Source organism: Balaenoptera acutorostrata, chromosome 3 (assembly GCF_949987535.1).
Source record: "Balaenoptera acutorostrata chromosome 3, mBalAcu1.1, whole genome shotgun sequence".
Classification (NCBI taxonomy): Eukaryota; Metazoa; Chordata; class Mammalia; order Artiodactyla; family Balaenopteridae; genus Balaenoptera; species Balaenoptera acutorostrata.
The window spans coordinates 67,962,845-67,988,685 of record NC_080066.1 but is presented as its reverse complement, the minus strand read 5'-3'; the positions used below and the strand labels follow the sequence as shown (position 1 = coordinate 67,988,685).

The following is a 25,841-nucleotide window of genomic DNA, read 5'->3' as shown; positions in this document are numbered from 1 at the left end:
GGTGCAGCTGGAATGAAAAAGAAATCCCTCTTTCTTCATCTTAGAATATTAGAGAAGACCAGGAAGAAATACAGATGAAATGAGTCATGGAGCCATTTGTTTATCTGAAACTGAGCTAAGCCTTGGAGAGAAGGGCAGAAAACATTCATTCTTATATTTTCAGTCCAGATTTCCAGGGTTATTCAGATAGGAATCTAGTGTGAGTTCTAGTGGTAGTAAGTGATTTTACCTGGAATGCTTCTGTTAAATGTCTTCCTCTGTCTGGGTGCAGTGGTATTAGGCATCTGTTTGACAGTTCAGAGGTTCTAAAACATTGATCTTGTATGCAGAGAATAAACATTAATCTCATGTTACTACTGCTTTGGATCCTAAATTTTCTTTACTTGATTTTTATTGACTTCTTGGGCTTTTTTTTTCCTTTTTTTTCCTCTAAGAATATTAGCACATTTGTACCATCTTCAAAGCATTTTTATAATAGATTGGAATGTAAAAATCCCCAGTGTTGAAGGAAGATGCTTTTACAGTCAAGTCTTTGTAGACTTATGCAATGGTACCTTTCTTTAATCACTGAGTGAGATAATAGGTCATTATGATAGAAAACAGTGGACTTAGGTTTGGAAGAACTCAGTTATAGTCAAGGTTGAACCACTTACAGCTTTGTGACCTTGAGCAACTCAGTTAATCTCTTCGAGACTGAAAATTTTTTCCATCTGTAAAGTGTAAGTATGTGGGAGGTAGGGGAGGTTGTGATAATATCTGTCTGCTTATTGTACTTGTCAGTATGAAGATCATAAATAAAGATGTGAAAGCACTTTGGAAAATGTATAAAACACTGAATAAAAATGTAAAACTATATTTTTAAAATTTCTTTATCTCAGTTCAATTAAGTCCTCTTCTTTGAGAGACTGTGTAAATATAGTTTCATCTAAATAGTTTATTTCTTTTATCACTGATAGTTTAGAAAAAGGAAGATGAAGAAGATGTAGGTTAAAAAATGGATGGAAATATATGATGGTGTCTTAGGCAAAGGTTATAAGTTACCTATGAGAAAATTTGTAAAATCTCCTTAAAAGGTTTTTGGTTTTTTGGTACTAATAAAATTTGATTGAAATTTTTACTTATCCTCTTTTCTAGTCCTATGTTTTGTAAATCCTTAACAGTTAGATTCTGTGGAATGTTGCGTGTGGATTTTCCAACTTTGGATTATCTATGGAAAGTTATTTTTTTAAATCAGTCTAATTGTTCCTTTTGTCTAGGATGATTCTGGACTACTCTTCCCTTCCTAATTAATATGTAGTGAGGGCAATTCATACTAATTTAATATAAGCCCAGTGTGAGTATAATTAGAGAGTTAAATTCTGTCAGAACGTAATCACAATCAATGTAATATTTTGGTACCTTTGAAATTATTCAAATTACTCCCCTGTATTAGAATGGATCAGTGAGAAAATCCCCTTGGTTGGTTTAGTCTTTCATTAAACAAATAGGAATACAGTGCCTATTATTGCCAGGTACTGTTCTACAACACTATCCAACAGTAAACAAAATAGACAGAAATTCCTGCCCTTATCGAGCTTACATTCTAGTGAAGGGAGACAGATAATAGCAGATTAAATACATAGTATGTCAGATAGCAATAAGTACTGTAGAGAAAAATAAAGCCGGGGTAGGGAATAGGGAGTGTTGGGAGGCGTGGGGATCAGAGGAGCACAGGCCATAGAAAGATGATAACATTTGACCCTAGGCCTGAAGGAGCAATCTATACAGATGAATATCTCAAGGAGGAGCATTCCTGTTTTGAGGTGAAGCAAGTGTGTGGCCCTAAGTGTGTGCCTAGTGTGCTCATGGGCCAAGGAGGAGGCCAGTGTGACTAAAGTGGAGTGAGCTTAGGGGAGAGTAATAGATGAAGTCAGAGGGGTAATGGCATCTAGTTAATGGAACTTTATGAGGACTTTGACTTTTAATCTGAAAAGGGAAGCCATTGGAGACTTTCAGGCAGAGTGATCACATAGCCTGTCTTATTTATTTATTTTTTTAAAGATTACCATTGGTGGGCAAATGGGGGTTTGAGGCAGAAATAGATCATTTAGGAGACTAAATGTGAGCTTGGTAGCAGTGGCGATGGTAATAAATGGTTGGATTCTATATTAAAAGTAAAGCCAACAGGTGTTGCTGATAGATGAGGGATAAGAGGGAGAAGGAGAGAGGAAACAGGGCTAACAGATGATTTTTGGTCTGAGCGACTAGCAGCTTAGAGTTGTCATTCGCTAAGATGGGAAAGACTGTGGGAGAGGAGCAGGTTTGCGGGTGGCGTTGTGGTGAGGTTAATTGGGAGTTCGGTTTTGAAAAGAAATGTCCAAGTAAAAAATGTTGAGTAGGTAGTTGGTTGTACTAGAGGACAATTATGGAGCGAGGAACTGTTTATCTATCTATAAATAATTTTGGGAGTCATCAGTTTGTAGGTGGTACTTAAAGACCTCAGACTGGAGGAGACCACATAGGGAGTAGGTGTAAATGGAAGTACTTTCTGCACCCAGTTTCATACTGTGGCTTTTTCCCCACACCAAGCAATTCTTGGACACCAGCTGGGGGTCCTACAGTTCAGCTCAGGCTTTACTGTCTATCTGGAGATAGTATCAGATTCCGCAGGTTAAGGGCTCAGTTCTACAGGACTACCCTTGCTCCCACTTTAGATGCCAGTCGCAAGCCCAGGTAGTCACCTGTGTTTCTGACCCACCAGCTATAGATCAGGGGTTCCAACACCCTCCTCCTTGGGTTTGGTTAATTTGCTAGTGTGGCTCACAGAATTCAGAGAAACTTTTCACTTACTAGATTACTGGTTTATTACAAAAGGATAGAACTCAGGAACAGCCAGATGGAAGTGATGCATAGAGCAAGGTACAGGGGAAAGGGCACGGAGCTTCCATGTCCCCTCAGAGCATGCCAGTTTCCCCAAATCTCCACGTGTTCACCAATCCGGAAGTTCTCTGAAACACTTCCTGTTGGGTTTTTATAGAGGCTTCATTACATAGGCACAGTCGATTAAATTATTGACGGCTGGCGATTGGTTCAACCTCCAGTGCCTCTTCCCTCTCTGGAGGTCAGGGGATAGGACTGAAAATTCTAACCCTCTAATCACATGGTTTGTTCTCCTGGCAACTAGCCCCCATCTTTAGTGCTTTCCAAGTCACCTTACCTCATTAACATAACAAAAGGCACCTTTTATAGCTCTCATCTGTTAGGAAATTCCAAAATTCCAAGAGTTTTAGGAGCTCTGTGTCAGAAACAGGGACCAATACCAAATACAAATATATATAATATTATTATAAGTCAGAGTATCACAGAAGAGACAGGAGGTCCAAGGACTGAGATCTAGAACACTCTAGAGGGTAGAGAAATGAGGAATCAGCAAAAGAAAATGAATGAGAAAGATGAACACCAGGAGAATGCGGTGTTCTGGGAGCCGTGTATTTCAAGGCAGGAGTTATTGTTTGTGTCAGCTGCTGGTCATAGGTAAAGTAAGAGGAAGACCGAAAATCGGTCATTGTATTTAGCAATGTGGAAGTCAATTGGTGACTTTAATAAGGGCGAGTTTGGCAGGTAGGTAGAGGAAAAAAGCCTGGTTGTTGTGGATACAAGAGAAAATGGGAGGAGATGTGGAGATGGTGAGTACTGACAACACTTCTGAGTTTTATTATAAAGGGGAAGCTATGCATACATGGCATATAGAGTTAAGGGAGGGGCTTTTTTGCTTGTTTAAAATATGAGATGGGAATGACCCAGTAGAGAGGGGATATTTGACAGTGCAGTAGAGAGAAGAGATAATTGCTGGAGCAATTTCCTTGAATAGGTGGGAGAGAATCGGGATCTAGTATATGGGTAGAAGGGTTGGCCCTGGTCAGATCCTATGTTGGAGCATGGACCAGTTTATTCATAATCAGTGATACAATTCCATAATAAAATGATGATCTGTAATCTAGTGTAGGTTAGGAGTCTATTATACTGATATAACTAAAATTATACTATACACAGTGCTAGAGACCTCTTTGACTCTTATGCTACCTGTAAATGTTTGTACACTTTTGAAGTTGGAAGATGAATAATCATCTCTTCCCTCTATGTTCCAGTCTTACTGGATTACCTATAGTTTCCCAAGCTGACCATTATATTTCCTACTTTTATGCTTATAACTCACATTCCTCTCTTTTAAAGAACTTCAGTGCCTGTGCCCTTCCCGACACAAACCCTTTCTTATGTCCCCACATACCCTCACGTGTGTACTTCTGTCAAACAGCCTAAAACACTTTATTACATTTATTTACATGTCTCTCACCCATTACTAGATTATTGTTACCTTGAACCTACTTATTACTCAACTCTTGGTTTCTTCAGTACAGTGTTTTTATTCATTGCTACATGCCTATCTTAGTTACCTATTGCTGCATAATAAATTACATAAAAACTTAGCACAAGATGACGTTTATTATCTCACAGTGGGCCAGGAATGCAGGAATGGCCTAGGTGGGTCTCTTACAAGGCAAAAATCAATGTGTTGGCTGAGCTTGCATTATTCTAAAAGCTTGCTGTGGAAGGATCCACTTCCCAGCTCACTTACATGGTTGTTGGCAGAATTCATTTCCCCGATGGGCTGTTGGCCAGAGGCTTCCTGTGGTTCCTTGCCACATGGACCTCTCCATAGAGCATCTTCCTCCAAGCAAGTACACAAGAGGGCAAAAAAGAGTGCCAGTAAAAAAGAATGCTAGCAAGAAGGACATCACAATTTTATAACCTAATCGCAGACATGACATCCCATCACTTTTGCCATATTCTATTCTTTAGAAGGAAATCACTAGACCGATCCCACACTCAAAGGAATAGGGAATTACACAAGCGTATGAATAGCAGGACGCAGGGATCACTGGAGGTGCATCTTACAAGTCTGCCACTCAGTCCTCAGCTCCTGGTACTATAAAATGCTTAATGTGTTGAGTGAATTAACCTTTTCCCAAGCACCCTCATAACAGGTAGCATACATTTGTAAGAGGGCTGGCCAAGGGTGAGAATTCAGTTTGAGACTATCAAACAATAACTTGCTACTCAGGGATTCTTTTATCCCATGTTCCTGGTGTCATTAATGATGTACTTTTATGAAATAAATTAATATTTAGTGAAAAGGTAAAATCGTTTTATATTTATGAAACCAGAAATTCTATTTAAGAAAATCAGAATATGTGCAGTATATAATTTAATGGGAATTCAAGAAATAGTCTAATAGCAAGCTACATTTGGAGATAATTCAAGCTTCTCAGTCATTGCCAACACACATGTCATTTTATGACCTGGATAGACATAATGATATATCAAAGTCTGTGGGATTAAAGTATAGTTAAATTTGAAACCTACTATAAAATAATCTTTCCTTACAAAAATAAGCTCCTAATAGATTGGAATAAATATCAGATCATGGGTTTTGATTTTTTTTTTTTGCATAGTTTAAATGTTGAAGCAATTTAATCTTTAGAAGAGAATTAAAGAACCTCATCCGAGATTTATAACATGTTAGATATTAGAAATGAATTTTCCTACCTTAACTTTTTACAGATGAAGAAACGGGTACCCAGTGATGTGCCCAAGTTTGCTGGTAGCAGAGCCAATGCCAGATCCCAGGCCTACTGATTCCATTCAGTGCATTGTACCATGCCACATTGCCAATAATAAATCATACTGGAACCACTTAGGGAATCTTTAAAAATACTTATGCCTGTCCCATCCCCAGACATTTTGAGTTAATTGGTATGAGGTGGAACTTGATCCACCTCATTTTTTAAAAGCTCCAAGTTTGGGAACTGTTCCATAAGGAATTAGTGTGCTTAAGCACTTGAAACCAGAGTAAAATCAATAGTATAGACTTCCGTCCATTCTGATTCCTTAATTATATATTTGGCTAGGTTTTATCTGGGCAGTAAGAGAAGTCTTTACATTGAGAAATAGCCAAGAGTTCTGCTAAACAAAGGCTTTCTTAATAAAGCTGTTTTTTTTCACTCACTAGTGTGTATTTTGTAAATGAGATAGCCTGTGATAAAATTATTCTTAATCATGAATAGGAGAACAGTTTTTTGACACTGATCAGGCAAGGAGAAAGTCTTCTGCCATCTGTGTTGTGGCATGCTCTGCTGTTGTTTTAACTAGATAAAATTCTAATTACTGCTAAACAGATTGTTTATGAGGTTGTCTTTAATATTTTAGAGCAAGTGTATAAATATCAAGAAGCAAAGAAATGGTTCCAGATTTAAAACACAAAAGACTTCCTTTGAAGTAAGTTAGTCAGGATTTGACACACTGCGTAGTTTAATAATACATTTCTGTGTATGTCCTTCGTATTGCATGTTGTAAGGAATGTGAAATTTGCAGTCTGGTTATAATCATTCTGTGGGGCTATCATGTACTCTTTGGTACGATGCTGACCAAACGTAACTAGAAAATACTAATTCATGCTGGATAAATGACATTTGTTTCAAAATATCCCTTTTTTTAAACAAGATCTTTCCTTCATAATGACAGGTATGAGAATATGGAGTAGAAGAGTTAAGAATAGGAGATTGTGATCAGATTGAAGCATTTAGGAATTTTAGATCTTTTATTGAAGTTGTGTCAGGGTGATGGCAAAAGGCTGTATATTTGGGTTGCTAGAGTAGAGGTTAAAGGGGATATATTAGCTTTCTATCGCTACCATAGTGAATCACTACAAATTTAGTGGTTTAAACAACAGAAATGTATTATCTTACAGTTCTGTAGGTCGGTAGGACAACACCGGGATCCCACTGGGCTAAAATCAAGATTTCAGCAGGGCGGTGCTCCTTTCTGGAGGCTGTAGGGCAGGTTTCTTTTCCTTGCAGTGGGGGTTTACATGCTAGTTGCCTTGCTGGCTGTTAGATGAGCGCCCTTCCCAGCTCCTAGAGACCACCCTCATTCCTCGGCTTGTGGCCTTCCTTCCTCCACTTTCAAAGCCAGCAACAGCAGGTCAGGTCTCTTTCACACTTCCACTATCTCCTCCTCTTTCTTCAGTCTCATCTCTCTGACCCACCTCCTGTCTTTCTCTTCAACTTCAAAGGACTCATGTGATTAGATTAGACCCACTTGGATAATTCAGGATAATCTCCCCATCTCAATGTCCTTAACCTTAATTATAACTGGAAGTCCTTTTTGCCAAGTAAGGAAAGCTTGGCTGAGGGTGGGAGAGGAAGGGGCAAAGACATCTTTGGAGGACGACTATTCTGCCTGTCAGAAGGGAGTAGGTCACTGAAATCAAGGAAGCCAAGTAACAGTATTGACATAGCTGTTGAAAGTCTTCATTTATCCAAAAAATAATTTTTGAATTATTTGTGCTAGGCATCGCAATAGGCACTGGGCTTATTGTGGTGAATGGACAAGACATGACACAGTCCCTGCCCTTATGTATATAGCAGTATACTTACAAAAACAAGCAAAACAGATATAGCAGTGTTTTATAAAGGATTCTTCACATATTTCATAGTTACATAAAGTCTTTGAAAGCAGGTACTAGTGTTCTTTGTTTTGGCCCTTTCCTCACCCTACCACTACAATAGTGTTCTACATGCTCAATAGGTGGTGTTCACAGAGGCTTTCTTTGTTTTTCCTTTGCATTGTTAGGAACTTGACTTGTCTCTCTTTTCTACTATTTTCTACTCCAAAAGAAGAGAGGAGTTTTGAGTTCAGCAATCCAGACTCAGATGATAGTGTAAGATTTAATCAGATACCTACTGAAGAATTTTTAAAAAGGCATTAAGTATTATCTTGTACTCCATTTTCCTTTTCTTAGTAAAAACACTAAAGTGCTAAAGGCAGCTTTACAAATGTTATCATCGTATTAAGTGGCAAACTTTTGCCTCCCGCCCCCACCCCCCGATTCAACAGCCAGAAAGTAGTTATTTACCTAATTTTTTAAAAAATCAGCAGTTGCTCTAAACCAGTATTCATCAATAAATAGTGAAGAATTGACAACCCAGAAGCACATTAAAGTAAACTTTTCAATATGGCTTTTTTGTGGATGGATAGACTTTTAAAATAACAAAAAAGATGTACTGTCTGTTATTTACTCCTCTTAGAGCTCTCTTCCTCATATACAGTTCCTGTTATGCTCCCACTATGTGCTGGGTGTCAGTTTACTCTTTATGGAAAACCACAGGATTCTTATCAGTTGTTCAGAGACTTCTGAGGACAGTTATTTTTAATTTTTTCAGTGATGGTCAAGGTTACAATTCTGTGTAATGTAGTTTCCAGAAGCAGCAGTGGGGAGCTTTAGTAATAGTGACGGGTTGGAGTAAGTGTATGTGAGATTTATGGATAATATACCCAGGCAGTAATTTCAAAGGAGACCATCACAGAACTTTTTATCAGAACTATTGGTAAGTGGCTAAATATATTTGTTACCCAAGTCTGAGCTACAGAGTGTAAATATCACATGGGGTCTTAGGATACTTTCTAAATTGCAATACATACCAAGCTCTCTATCCAAAATTCCTTCATGATTCTTTGGCAGTTTAACATTATTTATGGATAATTTCTTATCAACATGACTATCCAAACAAATAGCCTAAATATATTTATATAAGATTTCATTCCTGGTCAAAGAAATTTTGGAGTGGTAGATGGAAAATTCATTTGACTTGCCTATATAAAGATGGCTATTATATTATATTTGGGTGATATTAACTTGAGTAAAGGAAGGTGATAGCTAGTTTTATTTTATTGAGGTGGTTTAATGTACTGTAATCTTTAAAAGTTTAATGTACTAGATAATGTTGATTTCTGTGGACTTTTTTTTTTTGATGCCTCAGTGTCTAGGAATGTGTATCCTGTTGGATTTAGTTCATATGTAAAAATTTTTATTAAATAGAAACTTTTGAAGAAAGCTGGAAGTATAACAGTGAATCGTGCAATAATAAAAATGACTGGCGTTCTCTTGATTATTTTACAAAGAGAGGGAAAAAATCCTCCATGGTTTTCAACATTTAAATATAAGAGTGACTTAAAGGTATGCAATGCCATGATAGACAGATGAAATTTACTGGCTTTCTGAAAGCTTTTGACAGGTCCATTGCATCTTTAGAAGTCAGGTTTGAATGATTAAAGTAGCCTTTGTTTAGTACATTGAACAGCTACTGAGAAGATTACATGGAGGAATAAGCATACAGATTTACAGTAGGCATTGTTTTAATGGATGTCAAAACTTAAATGGCCTTACTGAACCATTATAGTGACTGCACACAAATGGCTTCAGTTAGAAAGGGTATGATTCTAGGTGTAAATCATATATTTTTCCAAATGTGTTTCTGGGGAAAATAAAGCTAAATTCTTAAAGCAGGTCATTTCACTTCTAGTTAAATGTAATATTAGAAAAACAAAGGCCTTAAGGCAAAAACTGTTCCTCATAGAGGTTTTTGTTTTCAATTTGAAATTAGCGTGATTGCAGATTGACTTTTTTTAAAAATCCCTGTTTCTTTTCAATAAAGTATAACAATGTGAAATTGTTGCTAAATTTACTAGCATAACTGAGAACAATTATATCCCTAAAAACAAGTAATCATTGTTTCATTTAAATACAAGTAGTTGGCTAAATATGATTTTTTAAAATAACACCTAAGATAAACTTAGGAATCAAATAGATAATATGATAAAGATGTTCAAGAGAGGCAGTACCTTTGTACTTAGATTTTTAAAATTCCTGTATTATGTAGGTTTGAATGTTTTGTGCCATCTGTATGTATAATATAATGGAAGCTTATAGTACTACTATATTAGTTGATGTCAGACAAACTCTTGCAGATGAGTAGAATTAATTCTGAAATATTATGTTATCTGATTTATATCATTGCTTCACTTTATCCTACTTATTCAAATAAAACAATTTTTTCCCTGATAATAAAGGTGGAAACAAATGATTGACCTTTTCATTTTTAAGAATGCTGTCTTTGCAATTGAAGTGGAACTAATCACATTTTTCTCTCCCTGGAATTCTCTGACTATATATCAGTATTTAAAAAAAAAAACTTTAATGAAAGTTTTTTATGATGCCATTAAGTAGATGTTAGGATTTACTCTTCAATTAGGTGGGATTATGATTGTTAGCTGATTAGACTCCTTTGCAGGTGATGCACTGCCTGGAGTAACTGACGTTTAGGCTATTGCTTCCCCAGTGATTCTACATGTCAGGACTGAGCCGAGAAATTTGTCACTTGCTATCTTAAAAGTAGCCAAAATAAACAAGAGGATTTTTACAGACTGTAAAAAGCCAAACTAAATATCCTGGAAAAACTTTGATGACTTAAAGTTTATTTGTTTAAGTATCAGAAATTTATGTTTTTAAATAAACATGCAGTAAAATTGACTTTTTTCTGTGTACAGTTGATGAATTTTAACATGTGTGTGGATTCATGTAACCATCATCACAGTCAGTATCCAGACACTTCCATTAGTTCATAAAACTCCCTTGTGCTATCCCTTTGTAGTTGTACCATCCCACACACATTACCCGTGGCAACCACCCTGTCATTTTAGTTTTGTCTTCTGAAAAATAGCTGTTAAATGGGATCATACAGAATGTAGCCATTTGAGACTATTACACATGCATATACTCAGCATAATGCCTTAAGATTTATCTAAGTTGTTTTGTGTAACAGTATTTCCTTCTTTTTCATTGCTGAGTGGTATTCAGTTGTGTGGTTGTAACACAGTTTGTTTATCCATTCATTATTGAGGACTTTGAGTTGTTTCGAGTTTTTAACTATTTTGCATAGAGATGTTATAAACATTGGTGTACAGGCTTTTGTGTGAATGTGAGTTTTCATTTCTCTTGGGTAAATATATAGTGGTGGGACTGTTGGATCATATGGTAAGTATATAATTTAACTTTATAAGAAATTGCCAAACTTTTCTAAGGTGGCTGTACCATTTTGTATTTTCATCAGCAATGTATGTTAGTTCTAGTTGTTCTGTCTACTTGTTGGCACTTGGTACGGTCAGTCTTTTTAATTTTAGCCATTCTAATACGTTTAGAATGATATCTGATAATAGTTTTAATTTACATTTTCCTAATAGCTAATGATTTTGAATATCTTGCCATGTGCTTTTTTGCTATACACATATTCTCTTTGGTTCAAGTCTTTTGTCCATTTTTTAAAATAATAGAAACTTTATTTGCAATAACTAGATTTACAGAAAAGTTGCAAAGATAATACAGATAGTTCCTGTATATCTCTCATCCAGCTTCCCATGGTAACATTTTACAAAACTAAAACCAAGTGCATTTATCAAAACCAAGAAACCAGCATTGGTACATTAGTCAAATTCTAAATTCTAAACTCATATTTGGCAGATTTTCCACTAGTCTCCTTTTTCTGTTCAGGATCCAGTCCAGGATTCCACACTGCAACTTCCATGTCTGTTTAGTCTCCTATGGTCTGTGGCAGTTTCTCAGTCTTTCCTTGTTTTTCATGACCTTGATAGTTTTGAGTACTAGTACTAGGCAGGTAGGATGTCCCTCAAGTTGTGTTTGTCTGATTTTTTTTCTTATGATTAGACTGAAGTTAAGGGTTTTAAGGAAGAATATCAGAGGTGACAGTGACGTGAAATGCCCTTCCCATCACATTATATCAGGGAGTACATGATTACATAGTGTTTGCTAGGTTTCTCCACTGTAAAGTTATTTTTTTTGCCTTTCCATCTTCTGTTCTTTGGAAGTGAGTCACTAATTCCAAACTGCATTCAAGGGGTTCGGGTGATTAAGCTTCATTTTATGGATGGGAGTGTATTTACATGTATTATTAGGAATTCTTCTGTAAGGAAGTTTGTCCTTTCTCTTCCATTCATTCAGTCATTCATTGAATCATTTATTTCAATATGTGTACTTATTTTATACATTGACTTATAATCCAATACCATGTTATTTATTTTGTTGCTAAAATTTTTCCAGAGTTAACCCTCATGTCTCTTAAACTGTCCCCATCCTTTTTCTTTTTTGAGTACTTTCTTGATTTCTGGTACTGCAGGATGTTCCAGGCTCATCCTGTATTTTCTGTGCCCTGCTCCTAGAGTCAGTCATTTCTCTGAGCTCTGGTTTCTTCTACTAGAGAACTCCGTTTAGAGACTGATGTTTGGGTTATGAGTTTACTCCTTGCTATTGGGTCATCACTGTTTCTAGGGCTTCTTAGAGGACAGAGCTAGGAATTATTCATCTGTATACTAATCCATGTATCTGTACATATCTGTAGTTGTTTCTGTATTTATCCATCTGTATTACGTAATAAGCAGTATATAAGTTTAAGTTCATAACAATGTCTGTGACTTATCCACTACCACAGGGTTTACTCTAGCCTTCTCCCCTTTGTTTATCTGTAACTTCTCTGACAGTGAGAAACCTGGCTCCAGTCATCCATTTACTTATTTGTTCAACCCCAATATACATGTAGTGCAAGTTCAGAATTGTTGACCAGTACCCCCATGAGAAATAAATTTACCAACTAGAGTATGGTGTTAATATACAGGTTCTTTTGTAGTTAGCCTTAAAGTTTCCATTCAAAACACTGTTTCCCAAGGTTACTTAACGTCGGCTCATTTTTCCCCTACCTTGGAAGCATTTATGGGAACCAAGGACAAGAGCCCAAATATTATGACAAAGGATGCTCCCATTGCTCTTATTTCTCAGGAAATTCCAAGAGTTTTACCACAGAGAAGACCGAATATATATGAGAAATATATTTTAGTCATCTGAATAACCAAATGTGTATATTTCCTATCAATCACAATATTGCACATGTGCCTCCACTTTGTAGTCAGCCATTCCCGAATCCCCCAATCCCTGACAATCCCTAATCTCTTTTCATATAGTTTTGCCTTTTCCAGTGTGTCATATGAATGCAGGCATATAATATGTAGCATTTGGATCTGACTTCTTTCAGTTAGCAAAATGCATTAAGATTTATCCATGTCACTGCATGAATCAAATAGTTAATTCATGCAGAGTATTCCATTGTATGGGTGTACCCAGTTGGTTTATCCATTCACCTTGTTGAAATAACTTTCTAGGCCCAAGATGGAGCTGTTCCTGCCCCGGGTGCCACATCAGCAAACTGAAACTTCTCAAGTCCCCTATAAATGCTCCACTTGACCAGAAGGGGTCTATCCAGTCAGCCAATCCCCAAATACCAAGCCAACTCTGGGCCTTCTCACCCCAAACAAACTTGACTTTGTGGCCCAAGCCAATCAGGTATTTTCTACTTTTCTCTTCCTTGTTCTTTATTCTTTATCCTATGAAAGCTTCCTGCCTTCCACCCCATTTTGCAGTTCTAGGAGTAGAGACTGTCTACCTCATGAAGTGTTAAATGTTTGTTTGTATCACCTAAATTGTTTTCTTTAATCATTTTTTCTATCAACCTTTGGATTTCATTAGTGAAACCATCTGGGCCTGGAGAATTCCTTTTTTTGAAAGTCTTTCACTACAGATTCAATTTATTTGATAGTTATGGGACTCTGCAGCTTATCCATATCATTGTAGGTAAGTGTTGGCAGTTTGTGGTTTCAAGGAATTGGTCCATTTAATCTAAGTTGTTGAATTTATGTGCATAGAGTTGTTCACAGTATTTCCTTATTATTCTTTTTTTTTCCCTTATTATTCTTTAAATGCATGTAGGATCTGTTTTGAAATCTCATTTATACTGATATTGAGAATTTGTGTCTTGTCCCTTTTTGTCCTTGTCAGTTGCCTGTATTGCTCTTTTCAAAGAACCAATTTTGGGTTTATTGCGTTTCTGTATTACTTCGTTCTTATCAATTTCATTGATTTTCTGCTCTTTATTATTTCCTTTCTCCTACTTGCTTTTTAATTTGCTTTTCTTTTTCTAGTCTTTTAAAATGAAAGCTTAGATTATTAATTTTAGACTTTTTTCTAATATAAGCATTTTAGTGCTATAACTTATCCTCTAAGTACTGCTTTAGATGCATCCCACAAATTCTGCTAAGTTGTCTTATTTTTTTTGTTCAGTTCAAAATATTTTCTGTTTCCCCCTGAGACTTCCTCTTTGACCCACGGATTACTTATAAGTGTGTTTTAAAATTTCATGCTGCTTAGAGATTATCCTATTATCTTTCTGTTATTAGTATCTAGTTTAATTTTATTATGGTCCAATAACATCCTTTGTATGATTTAAGTTTGTGAAGGTTTGTTTTATGATCCAGTGTATTTGTTTTCTATCAGTGCTGTAACAAATTACCATGAACAGTGGCTTAAACAAATGTATTATCTTATTGTTTGGAGGTCAGAAGTTTGAGTCCAGTTTCACTGAGCTAGATTGCAGGTGTCAGCAAGACCACATTCCTTTCTGGATGCTCTATGGGAGAATTTGTTTCCTTGTTCTTCCCACTTTTTAGAGGTACTCATTTTCCTTGGTTCATGGTTCCTTTCAGCAATGGCCTCACTACCTATGGTATTATATTTAAAGAATGTTTCTTTCTACTATTCTTTTTTGACTTTTAATTGGTGTGTTTAGATCTTTTACATTGAATGTAATTATTGATATATTTGGATGTATGTCATCATTTTCTTTTTTTTTTTTCCATTTGTTGCCTGTTTTTTTGTTTCTCTGTTTTCCCTTTCCTGCCTTCTTTTGGATTATTTGAATTTGTTTGTTTTTTGGTTCAGTATTTCATTATAATTTATTGATTGTGTTTTTTACTGTATCTTTGTATAGTTTTGTGTGTATGTGTGGATTTGTTTTTTTGTTTTTTGTTTTTTTAGTGGTTGCTCTAGGGATTACAGTGTACTTAACTTTTCACAGTCTACTTCTAATCACTATTTTACTACTTCAGTTGGCACATAGAAACTGTGCCACCATACAAGTCCTTTTACTCCCTCCTCCTTTATGAGCAGTTGTTTTATATATATTGTATATAAATTACATATATGTTACAATATACATATTGTATATGTATAAAGCTCCATCAGATAGTGGTTATACATTTTGCTTTCAATTATCAAAAATTTTCAAAGAACTCAAGAGGATAAGAATAGTCTATTATATTTTCTCAGATGTTTAACAGTTGTGTTGCTCTCTCTTCATTTCTGATGTCTCAGAGTTTCCTTATGGTGTCTTTACCGTCTTTTGGAAGAACTTCCTTTAGCAACGCTTTCAAAGCACTTATACTGTCAACACAGTTCTCTTAGTTTTCCTTTATGTCTTTATTTCATCTTCATCTCTGAAGAATATTTTTGCTGGATATAGAATTCTGGGTTGACGGTTTTTTTTCTTTCAGAACTTTAAAAATGTTTCACTTAAGAGAAATCCATAGTCATTTGAGCAATTTTATAGGGGTATAGGTCATGTTAAATTTTTCTGGTTGCTTTCAGAATTTTATCTTCAGTTTTCTAAAGTTTTATTAGTGTGTATCTGGTCATGGATTTCTTTGTATTTATTCTGTTTGGGGGTTTGCTTCTAGAATCTGTAAGTTTATGTCTAAAATTCAGAAACTATTTTCTTAAAATGTTTTATTACTCCAAACTCTTCTCTGTTGTTGGGATTCTAGTGTCACAAATGCTGGACCTGAGGTACTCTTCATTTTTTGTTTTCAATCTTTTTCTCTCTGCTGTTCACATTGGATAATTTCTATTCATGTATATTAAGTTCACTTTTTCTTTTGTCATCTCCAATCTACTATTGAGCTCATCTAGTGAGCTTTTAATTTTGGTTGTTATTTTTTTCACTTCTGAGATTTACATTTGGTTCTTTTTTTATATCTTCTATTTCTTTTCCAAGCCTTTCTATTTTTCCATTTGCTTCAAGAATGTTTGCTCTTACTTGGTGAAGCATTCTATAATAGTTGCTTTAATATTTTCCTCAGATAATTCCAGCATCTGTGTTTTCTTGGTGTAGGCATCTTTTCCAATGCAAGTTGAGATTTTCCTGGGTCTTCAAATGCCAAGTAGTTTTCAATTATACCCTGAACATTTTGACTATTATGTTATGAGACTTTAGGTCTTGTTTAAATCCTATGCAGAATGTTAATATATTTGTTTTAGTGAGCAATCAACCCAGTTAGGTTCAGATTGCAAGTTCCTGTGGGTCGTGATTACAACACTGGTTCAATTTTCAAAGCCTTTGCTGTGCTATTGGGATATGTCCCAAATGTGCACCATTGGCCAGTCGGAACTTGGGTAGTGGTCTATCCCATAGTTCAAGTCTCAAAGTCTGTGTATGCTTTTTTGGGTCAAATCTACACATGTGCTGCTGAAGGATGAGCCCAGGAGTTCATAAACAACTTTGAAACATTGTTTTCGGATTTCCTGGGGCTCCCCTTTACATTCTCTGACCAGAAAGGTAGGGCTTTATTTATCCCTTTCTAATGTGCATTCACTACAACTGTGCCCATAGCCAGGGCCAAGTAGCAGGAGGAAAGATAAAAGAAAAAAAAGCATCAGGGATTCACCACATCCTCTTGGGAACACAGCTCCTCTTATCAAAGAGGAAGGTGTTCCCCTGCCTCAGACATTTAGGTTCATGATGGCCTCCATTGCCACAGGAGGGTAAGCTTGAGAGAATCGAGAAAAAAGGGGGGGAGGGATTTCCATACTTTCTTATGAGTGTTGGAAGATCCCTTTCCTTCTGCTAGTACCAGAACTAGAGGGCTTCTCCTGAATAAGAATTCTTTTTTAAATAATGGATGATATAAGTGGGTATTGCTAAAGCTTTTTACCTCTAGCAAGATCATATCTTAAGACATTTTTTTTAAAGCTTCCCTAATTTATGTTTCAGTGTGGTACTTAAAAGTAGAAGAAGGAGAAATAAGCTTATAGAAAAGTTCACATTTTGATATTTTTCTTCCATATAATTTTCTATACAAACTTAGAATATTTAGATTTTTCTAGGTCAACATAAAATATTTCATTTTAAAAATCAAATACTGAGTCATTGCTAGTTTGACAGTATCATTGAAATTAGATACGTGTGTGTTGAAGACAGGGGCAGAATTTCTTCAAGTTGAATGTGCATGTCTTTTAGAGTATATATGGCTGGATAAGAAAGGGCTTAGATGGTTTTGTTTTGGAATTTTTTCTGTTCATATCTTCGAAGGTATTCAGACTAAAAAAGAATGTTAATGTCTTATTCCATTTGGGCTGCTATAACAAAATAACATAAACTGGGTAGCTTATAAACAATAGAAATTTAGTTCTCACAGTTCTGGAGGCTGGGAAGTTTAAGATGAAGGTGCTGGCAGATTTAGGGTCTAGTGAGGACTTGCTTTCTGGTTCATAGATGACTGTCTTTTTGCTGTGTTCTTACATGAAGGGGTAGGGGAACTCTCTGGGGCCTCTTTTATAAGGGCACTAATCCCATTCATGAGGGCTTTGCAGTGATGACCTAATCACCTCCCAAAGGCCCTACCTTCAAATACCATCACATTGGCGGTTAGGATTTCAACATGAATTTTGAGGTGACACAAACATTCAGTCTATAGCAATCAACTTTTTAATTTTGTAGACCCTGATCAATGTTATTATATAGCCTTTAGGGCAATAAAGAAACTAGTTTGGAAATGAACCTCCAAGGTTTATACTCACAAGAGATAATGTAAAAATATCTTATTTTAGTTAACCGTTATGGGATTTTTCTTAAAGAAACTTTAAGTAATGTATTTTATAAGGCTTTTTTTCAACACAGTCATTTTATTTTCTACCAAATATGTTTTAGAGGGAAAAAACAATTTTATTCATAGAATTTGCTGTCAAGAAAGGTATATACACATTTGAAAGAGAGGAATCAAGGCTATTTTTCTTTTAAAGCTTCCTTTTTTTTATAATTAATAGAAGTTGTATTTTATTTTATTTATTTTATTTATTTATTTTTAACCCCACATTTGTTTATTTTTACTTACTTATTTTTTTGGCTGTGTTGGGTCTTCGTTTCTGTGTGAGGGCTTTCTCTAGTTGTGGCAAGCGGGGGCCACTCTTCATCGCGGTGCGTGGGACTCTCACTATCGCGGCCTCTCTTGTTGCGGAGCACAGGCTGCAGATGCACAGGCTCAGCAGTTGTGGCTCACGGGCCTAGTTGCTCTGCGGCATGTGGGATCCTCCCAGACCAGGGCTCGAACCCGTGTCCCTTGCATTAGCAGGCAGATTCTCAACCACTGTGCTACCAGGGAAGCCCTAAAGCTTCCTTTTTTTAACAACTTGTTATTTTGGAATAATTTTAATAATACAGATAAGTTCTAAAGATAACACAGAGTTTTTGTATATTCTTCACTCAGCTTTCCCTAGTATTAACATCTTATATAACCTTGGTACAATGATCAAAACGAAAGAATCCGCATTGACTACTAAACTATAGACTATTAGAATTTCACTGATTTTTTCTACTAATGTCCTTTTCTAGGATCCCACATTACATTTCTATCCTTCGTCTCCTCTAATTTCTGACAGTTCCCCAGTCTTTCCTTGTCTTTCATCACCTTCACACTTTGGAAAGACAGTTGGTCAGGTATTTTGTAGAATATCATTCAGTTTGGTCTTCTCATAGTTAGACTGAACTTACAGCTTTTGGGAAAGAATACCAGAGAGGTAATGTGTCCTTCTCAGTGCATCGTATCAGGGGTTATATGATGTCACTATGTCTCATTACTGGTGATGTTATTAACCATGATCACTTGATTATGGTGGTGTCTGCCAGATTTCTCCACTGTAAAGTTTCTATTTTTCCCTTAATTATTTTTCCCTTAATTTGAGGGAAAATACTTTGAGGTTACACGAATATCCTATTTCTCCTTAAATTTTTGGCCACTAATTTTAGCATTAATTGGTGGATCTTGCCTGCAGCAATTAATACTCTGATGTTCCGATGGTGATTTTCTATTCCAGTCCTTCCTTCTACATTTATTAATTATAATTCTTCTGTAAGAAAGAGTTTTCCCCCTTCATATTTATTTATTTAATCATTTATATCAGTGTACACTCTTGGATTTTTATTTCATTCTCTGGATTGGAATCAGTACTGTTGTTATTTATTTTGTTGCTCAAATTGTTCCCCTGGGAGCCTTTGAAGTTTGCTTCTGTGTCCTTTCAACACGTCTTCTCTCTTTTTTTTAAAGCAGTTTCTTACTTTCTGGCTCCACAAGATACTCCAGGCTCATCTTGTTTTCCCTGACCCAGGCCTGGAATCATCCACTTCTCCAAGGAGCCCAGGTCCATCTTATTGGAGAAAAGTATTTAGAGACCAACATCTGGGCACTAGATTGCTACTGAAGGGTCACTACTTCTACGCCTTTCAGAGGTCAGAGCTAGGAAGTGTATGCATGTATACACACATCTATGTTTATTTCTGTATATACTATCTATCTGTATATACATGAAACAAATTAGTTCATATTGATACCTCCAATTCCAGTCTAACATTGTAGGGACTATTCTAGCATTCTGCTTTTGCTTATTTGTAATTTCTTTCCCTCACAGCGAGAAACCTGACTCTTATTATCTACAACATATTTATGTATTTGCTATACAAGTATAATAGTTTCAGAATTGCTAACCCATACTCCTGTGAGAAACAAATTTACCAAATAGAATACAGTATTTGTATGCATATCGTTTAATCTTTATTTTCACACTACCTAGCTCTTTTCCAAAGTTAGTTAAGTCAGGTCTTTTCTTCCATATCTCCTTCAGTCTGCTATGTCATTCATTTGTAATGCAGTTAGATTCATTTGTCACAGTTTGTATTCCATTTTTGGTTCCCTGACACACTTTTTTTTTTTTTTTTTAATGTATATCCAGTAAAATTCACTCTTTGTGTTATACAGTTCTCTGGGTTTTGAGAAATGCATAGAGTCATGTATCTAGCAACAACAGTTCATCACTTCACAGATTCCCTTGTGTTGTGAGTCCCTTTGTAGTCAACTCCTCTTACTACCCCAAACCTTGGCAACCACTGATGTGTTTCCTGTGCCTTCAGTTAGCCTTAATATGTAGCTTCTTAGGACTGGCTTTTTTCACTTAAAAATGCATTTAATATTCATCCATCTGTTGCATAAATCATTGGTTTGTTCTCTTTTTATTGCCAAGTAGCATTCTTTTATATTACCACAATTTGTTTATCCATTTACCTATTGAGGGACATCTGGTTGTTTTCAGCTTTGGGCAGTTGTGAGTAAAGGTACTACAGACATTTACATAAAGATTTTTTTGTGTTTGATTTTTTTTGTCGTTGTTTTTTCACTTGGGTAAATATCTAGGAGTGGGCTTATGGACCTTATTTTAAATATGTACTTAACTTTATAAGCCACTTGCCAACCTTTTTTCCAAGTGGCTGTACAGTTTTGCATTCTACCACCAGTGTATGAAAGTTTCTACTCTGCATCTTTGTCATCACTTTGGTATTGTCAGTTTGTTTTTTTCTGTTCTAATACTGTGTTGTGGTATCTCGTGGTTTTAATTTTCATTTCCCCAGTGACTAATGATGTTGATATGCCATCCATATGTTTGTGGATGGGCAGCTGGTCTCTCTTATTTCTCTTAATTTTCTCCTTTTATGATCAAGTGGGTGGATAGTATCTTTTCCAATATATTTTTTATTGTAGTGGTTGCCATCATCTCTGAATATTTGGCTATATTTTATAATATGCACATTTCCATATACGAGTTTTGGTTTTCTGTACTTATTACAATGGAATGAATGTATAGTTTTTATATAGCTGAATATTTGAATGATAATTTCATTGTTGTCCAAAGCTAGATTACTTTATAAGAATGCATTCATAGGTTACATCTGTGGCTAAAAAGACTTGTAGGGCAAGTTAAAGTGCAATAAACTCTGCTAGTGCTAATGATTGGCTTTGGATTGACAAATGTCACTTTAGAAAAAGAAATATTAGAATATTAGGTGAGATCTTTTCCCCTTTGACTATCAAATAAACAAACCTGATATTTTCTTGGAATGTCTGTCAATATGTGAAACTTTTGGTATATTCTCAAAACTAATCAGTTAGTGTTAGGTGAAAGAGATTAGAAATGCAGGTTTTACAGAAATATAGATCAGTGGAACAGGATAGAAAGCCCAGAGATGAACCCACGCACCTATGGTCAACTAATCTATGACAAAGGAGGCAAAAATATACAATGGAGAAAAGACAGCCTCTTCAATAAGTGGTGCTGGGAAAACTGCGCAGCTACATGTAAAAGAATGAAATTAGAACACTCCCTAACACCATACACAAAAATAAACTCAAAATGGATTAAAGACCTAAATGTAAGGCCAGACACTATAAAACTCTTAGAGGAAAACATAGACAGAACACTCTGACATAAATCATAGCAACATCTTTTTTGACCCACCTCCTAGGGTAATGAAAATAAAAACAAAAATAAACAAATGGGACCTAATTAAACTTAAAAGCTTTTGTACAGCTAGGGAAACCATAAATAAGACCCCTCAGAATGGGAGAAGATATTTACAAATGAAGCAACTGACAAAGGATTAATTTCCAAAATATACAAGCAGCTGGTATAGCTTAATATCAGAAAAACAAACAACCCAGTCAAAAAATGGGCAGAAGATCTAAATAGACATTTCTCCAAAGAAGACATACAGATGGCCAACAAACACATGAAAATATGCTCAACATCACTAATTATTAGAGAATTGCAAATCAAAACTACAATGAGGTATCACCTCACACCAGTTAGAATGGGCATCATCAGAAAATCTACAAACGACAAATGCTGGAGAGGGTGTGGAGAAAAGGGAACCCTATACTGTTGATGGGAATGTAAATTGATTCAGCCACTATGGAAAACAGTATGGAGGTTCTTCAAAAAACTAAAAATAGAACTACCATATGACCCAACAATCCCACTACTGGGCATATACCCAGAGAAAACCATAATTCAAAAAAACCATGGACCCCCAATGTTCATAGCAGCACTATTTACAATAGCCAGGACATGGAAGCAACCTAAATGTCCATCAACAGAGGAATGGATAAAGAAGATGTGGTACATGTATACAGTGGAATATTACTCAGCCATAAAAATGAATGAAATTGGGTCATTTGTAGAGATGTGGATGGACCTAGAGAGTGTCATACAGAGTGAAATAAGTCAGAAAGAGAAAAGCAAATATCGTATAATAACGCATTTATGTGGAATCTAGAAAAATGGTACAGATGATCTTATTTGCAAAGTAGAAATAGAGACACAGACATAGAGAACAAATGTTTGGATACCAAGGGGGAATGAGGTGGGGTGGGAGGAATTGGGAGACTGGGATTGACACATATACATTATTGATACTATTTATAAAGGAGACAACTGATGGAAACATACTGTATAGCACAGGGACCTCTACCTAATGCACTGTGGTAACCTAAATGGGAGGGAAGTCCAAAAGGGAGGGGATATCTGTATGTGTATGGCTGATTCATTTTGTTGAGCAGTGGAGGCTAACACAACATTGTAAGGCAACCATACTCCAATAAAAATTAATTTAAAAAATATGTATGTTTTAAACTTGGGCCACTTTACATAAACATTTATATTGACTGACAGCTTAAAAATATATTAATATATTGCTTCATTGATCTGAATTAATAAAAATGTGTGGAATACTCATAACCTACTTTCTGTCATTTCAAAGACTACTGCTGAAAAACCTGAAATTCAGTAACTGAGTTCTTGGCTTACATTTAGCTTTTATCAGAATGGAATAAAGTCATATCAAGTTTTAATTTTTAAACTTGAGTGAGTGGTTTTTTAGCTTTAGTGAGTGATTTTTACCCTATTTGAGTTTTATATTTACTCTTTCTGTTTTGTAAAGACCTATACTTGATCTTTTAGAATATGTGCAGGGACACCATATTGTTTAAATAGATTTTTCTGTTTGCTGTTTAAACTCCTCTTAAGAACTTAATATATTGCATAAAATATATGCTTAAATTTGGAAAATGCTATATGCCTTAAAGGATAGCATTTCTGTCACATTGTTTGGGTAATTATGATTGATTCTCTTGATACAGATTCTAGTTAACTGAGTAAGTTATCCCATATTCCAGTAGGAGAAAGCCAGCCAAGAAGTATTTTATTTACATAGATTCTGAAAATGATGTTAGGATTAGAAGTTATTACAAATGAGAGGATGACTTCCTTGTATGCTTTAGAATGAGCACATCTCTTTAAATATGGTATTTGACAGTATGATTACATCACTGATATTTCTAGTGGCTAAACCAGGGTGGTTGTTGTTCTTATGATGATGACAGTCTTTGAATTTAAACCTGCAAGTTTTAAATTGGAAAGTGCAGATCTTTCTATGGTGGCTGCTCTCATCACTGTACATAACTTATATTCTTGTATCTTCAAGGCTCTCTTTGTAAATAAGATACAAATAAGACAAACAGTGTTTTCCTAGCCCTGTGAAAGGGGAAAAAAGTACTATTGTGATTTATAGGAAAATTTCTCACCACAATTCCCGGCTCACAGCTCCCAAAACCCTTGGAATTTCCTGAGCAATAAGAGCGGGATAATATTTGGTCTCCTGTCCTGAGTTCCTGAAAACACTTCAGGGAAGGTGACTTTTGGTTTTCACCCAAGGATGAAGACTGGTTGCCTGTAGAACCAACCACGTGATTAGAGGGTTGGAACTTTCAGTCTCACCCCTGACCTCCAGGGAGAGGGGCTGGAGGTTGAATCAGTCACCAATGGCCAATGATTTAATCAAGCATGCCTATGTAATGAAGCCTCCATAAAAACCCAAAAGGAGAGAGTTCAGAGAGCTTCCAAGTTGGTGAACATGTGGAGATTTAGAGGGAGTGGTGAGCTCAGAGAGAGCATGGAAGCTCTACTCCCTTTCCCCATACCTTGCGCTACTCATCCTTTCCATCTGAATGTTTATCTGTATCCTTCATCATATCCTTTTATAATAAACTGGCAATCCAGTAAGTAAAGTGTTTCTTTGAGTTCAGTGAGCCATCCTAGCAAATTAATCAAACCTGAGAAAGGGGTTGTGTGAACCTCTGATTTATAGCCAGTCAGTCAGAAGTACAGGTAACAATCTGGACCTGATTGGCCTCTGAAGTAGAGGGCCATCTTGTGGGACTGAGCCCACCTGTGGAATTTTATTCTGTCTCCAGCTAGATAGTCGGAATTGAGTTGAATTCTTGGATGCCCTGCTGGTCCTGAGAATTGCTTGATTGTATGTAGGGGAACCCCCCTCCTCTCTCTCTCTCTCTCTCTCTCTCTCTCTCTCTCTCTCTCTCTCTCTCTCTCTCTCACACACACACACACACACACTGGAATTGGTCTCAGAACACCAGAAGAGTGTATATATATATATATATATATATATATATATTTTTTTTTTTTTTTTAGGGGTTTGATGGCAGCCTACTTCCTTATTATATTTAGAAGGCTAGGAAGGTGAACTTTGTGACTTCAGTTGAGTATACTTTAGAGTCTGAGACTATTAAGTAGCAACTACAAGTAGTTGTGCTTGTGTGTCAGTTGACAATATCAGTTTTACCTTCCAGTGTTGAAATCAGCATTCCAAAATTGCAAAATTGAGGAAGGATGGAGTTTAGCTTCTTCTGAGCAGCTGTTCTTTGGTTGACTCCAAGTCAGGCACTTGTTTTCCATATTATTTAATTTAATCCTCACAGTTAGCCTACATGGTATGTCCACATTTCACAAATAGAGAAAATTTATCCAAGGTAACAACAGCTAGTAGTGGCACAGTTAGAATCTGAACTTTTGTTTTCTGGCCTAAAAATCTACACGCTTGTCCACTACACTATACTGCTTCTCCTAAGATTAGAAAAGTAATGCAAATTATTAGAAAATCTTTCTAAACTTTTAAGCCTCTGGGAGGGAAATTAATAATTAGATAAGACTGAGATTATCTCAACCTTATATAGTGTTTTCTTCAACCTCAAGGGGCTTCACTTTTGGAAAGCCTATTTTACACATGTTATATGAAAGAACCGCCAGCATAATACTCATTAATGCTAATCACATGACTGAGTCGCCAGTTGATGTCTCAGGAAGGATTCTCTAATGATATTAATGATAATAGCTTTCTTGAAAATAAAAATCATCTATAAATCAAACAACACATGCCTGCAGTGGTGTTAGCAGTAAAAATATTCATCTCAAAAATTCAAGACTGGGCTTCCCTGGTGGTGCAGTGGTTAAGAATCCTCCTGCCAATGCAGGGGACACGGGTTCGAGCCCTGGTCTGGGAAGATCCCACATGCCGCAGAGCAACTAAGCCCGTGAGGCACAACTACTGAGCCTGCGCGTCTAGAGCCCGTGATCCGCAACAAGAGAGGCCGCGATAGTGAGAGGCTCATGCACCACGATGAAGAGTAGCCCCCGCTCGCCACAACTAGAGAAAGCCCGTGCACAGAAACGAAAACCCAACACAGCCAAAAATAAATACATAAATAAATTAATTTATTTTAAAAAAATTCAAGACATTTGCAGTAACTTTTTCTTTTTTTAATTAATTAGTTAATTTATGTATTTATTTTTGGCTGCGTTGGGTCTTTGCTGCTGCGCACGGGCTTTCTCTAGCTGCGGTGAGTGGGGGCTACTCTTCGTTGCGGTGTGCGGGCTTCTCATTGCAGTGGCCTCTCTTGTTGCAGAGCACGGGCTCTAGGCGTGCAGGCTTCAGTAGTTGTGGCACATGGATTTAAGTAGTTGTGGCTCGCAGGCTCTAAAGCACAGTCTCAGTAGTTGCGGCGTGCAGGCTTAGTTGCTCCACGGCATGTGGGATCTTCCTGGACCAGGGTGC

General features: G+C 36.3%; 1 protein-coding gene across 2 annotated transcripts in view; it reads left to right on the top strand.

The window, feature by feature from the left end:
* GLCE (glucuronic acid epimerase) overlaps positions 1–25,841 on the top strand; it is a 120,263-nt gene that overhangs the window by 48,225 nt on the left and 46,197 nt on the right. Inside the window, exon 2 of one of the 2 annotated variants that reach the window (XM_057544053.1) lies at positions 13,105–13,285. The exons of the other annotated variant lie outside the window; for it this stretch is intronic. The gene's annotated coding sequence lies outside the window, so the exon portion shown is untranslated. The remainder of the gene's footprint in view (positions 1–13,104; positions 13,286–25,841) is intronic. 2 annotated transcript variants of the gene reach the window in all.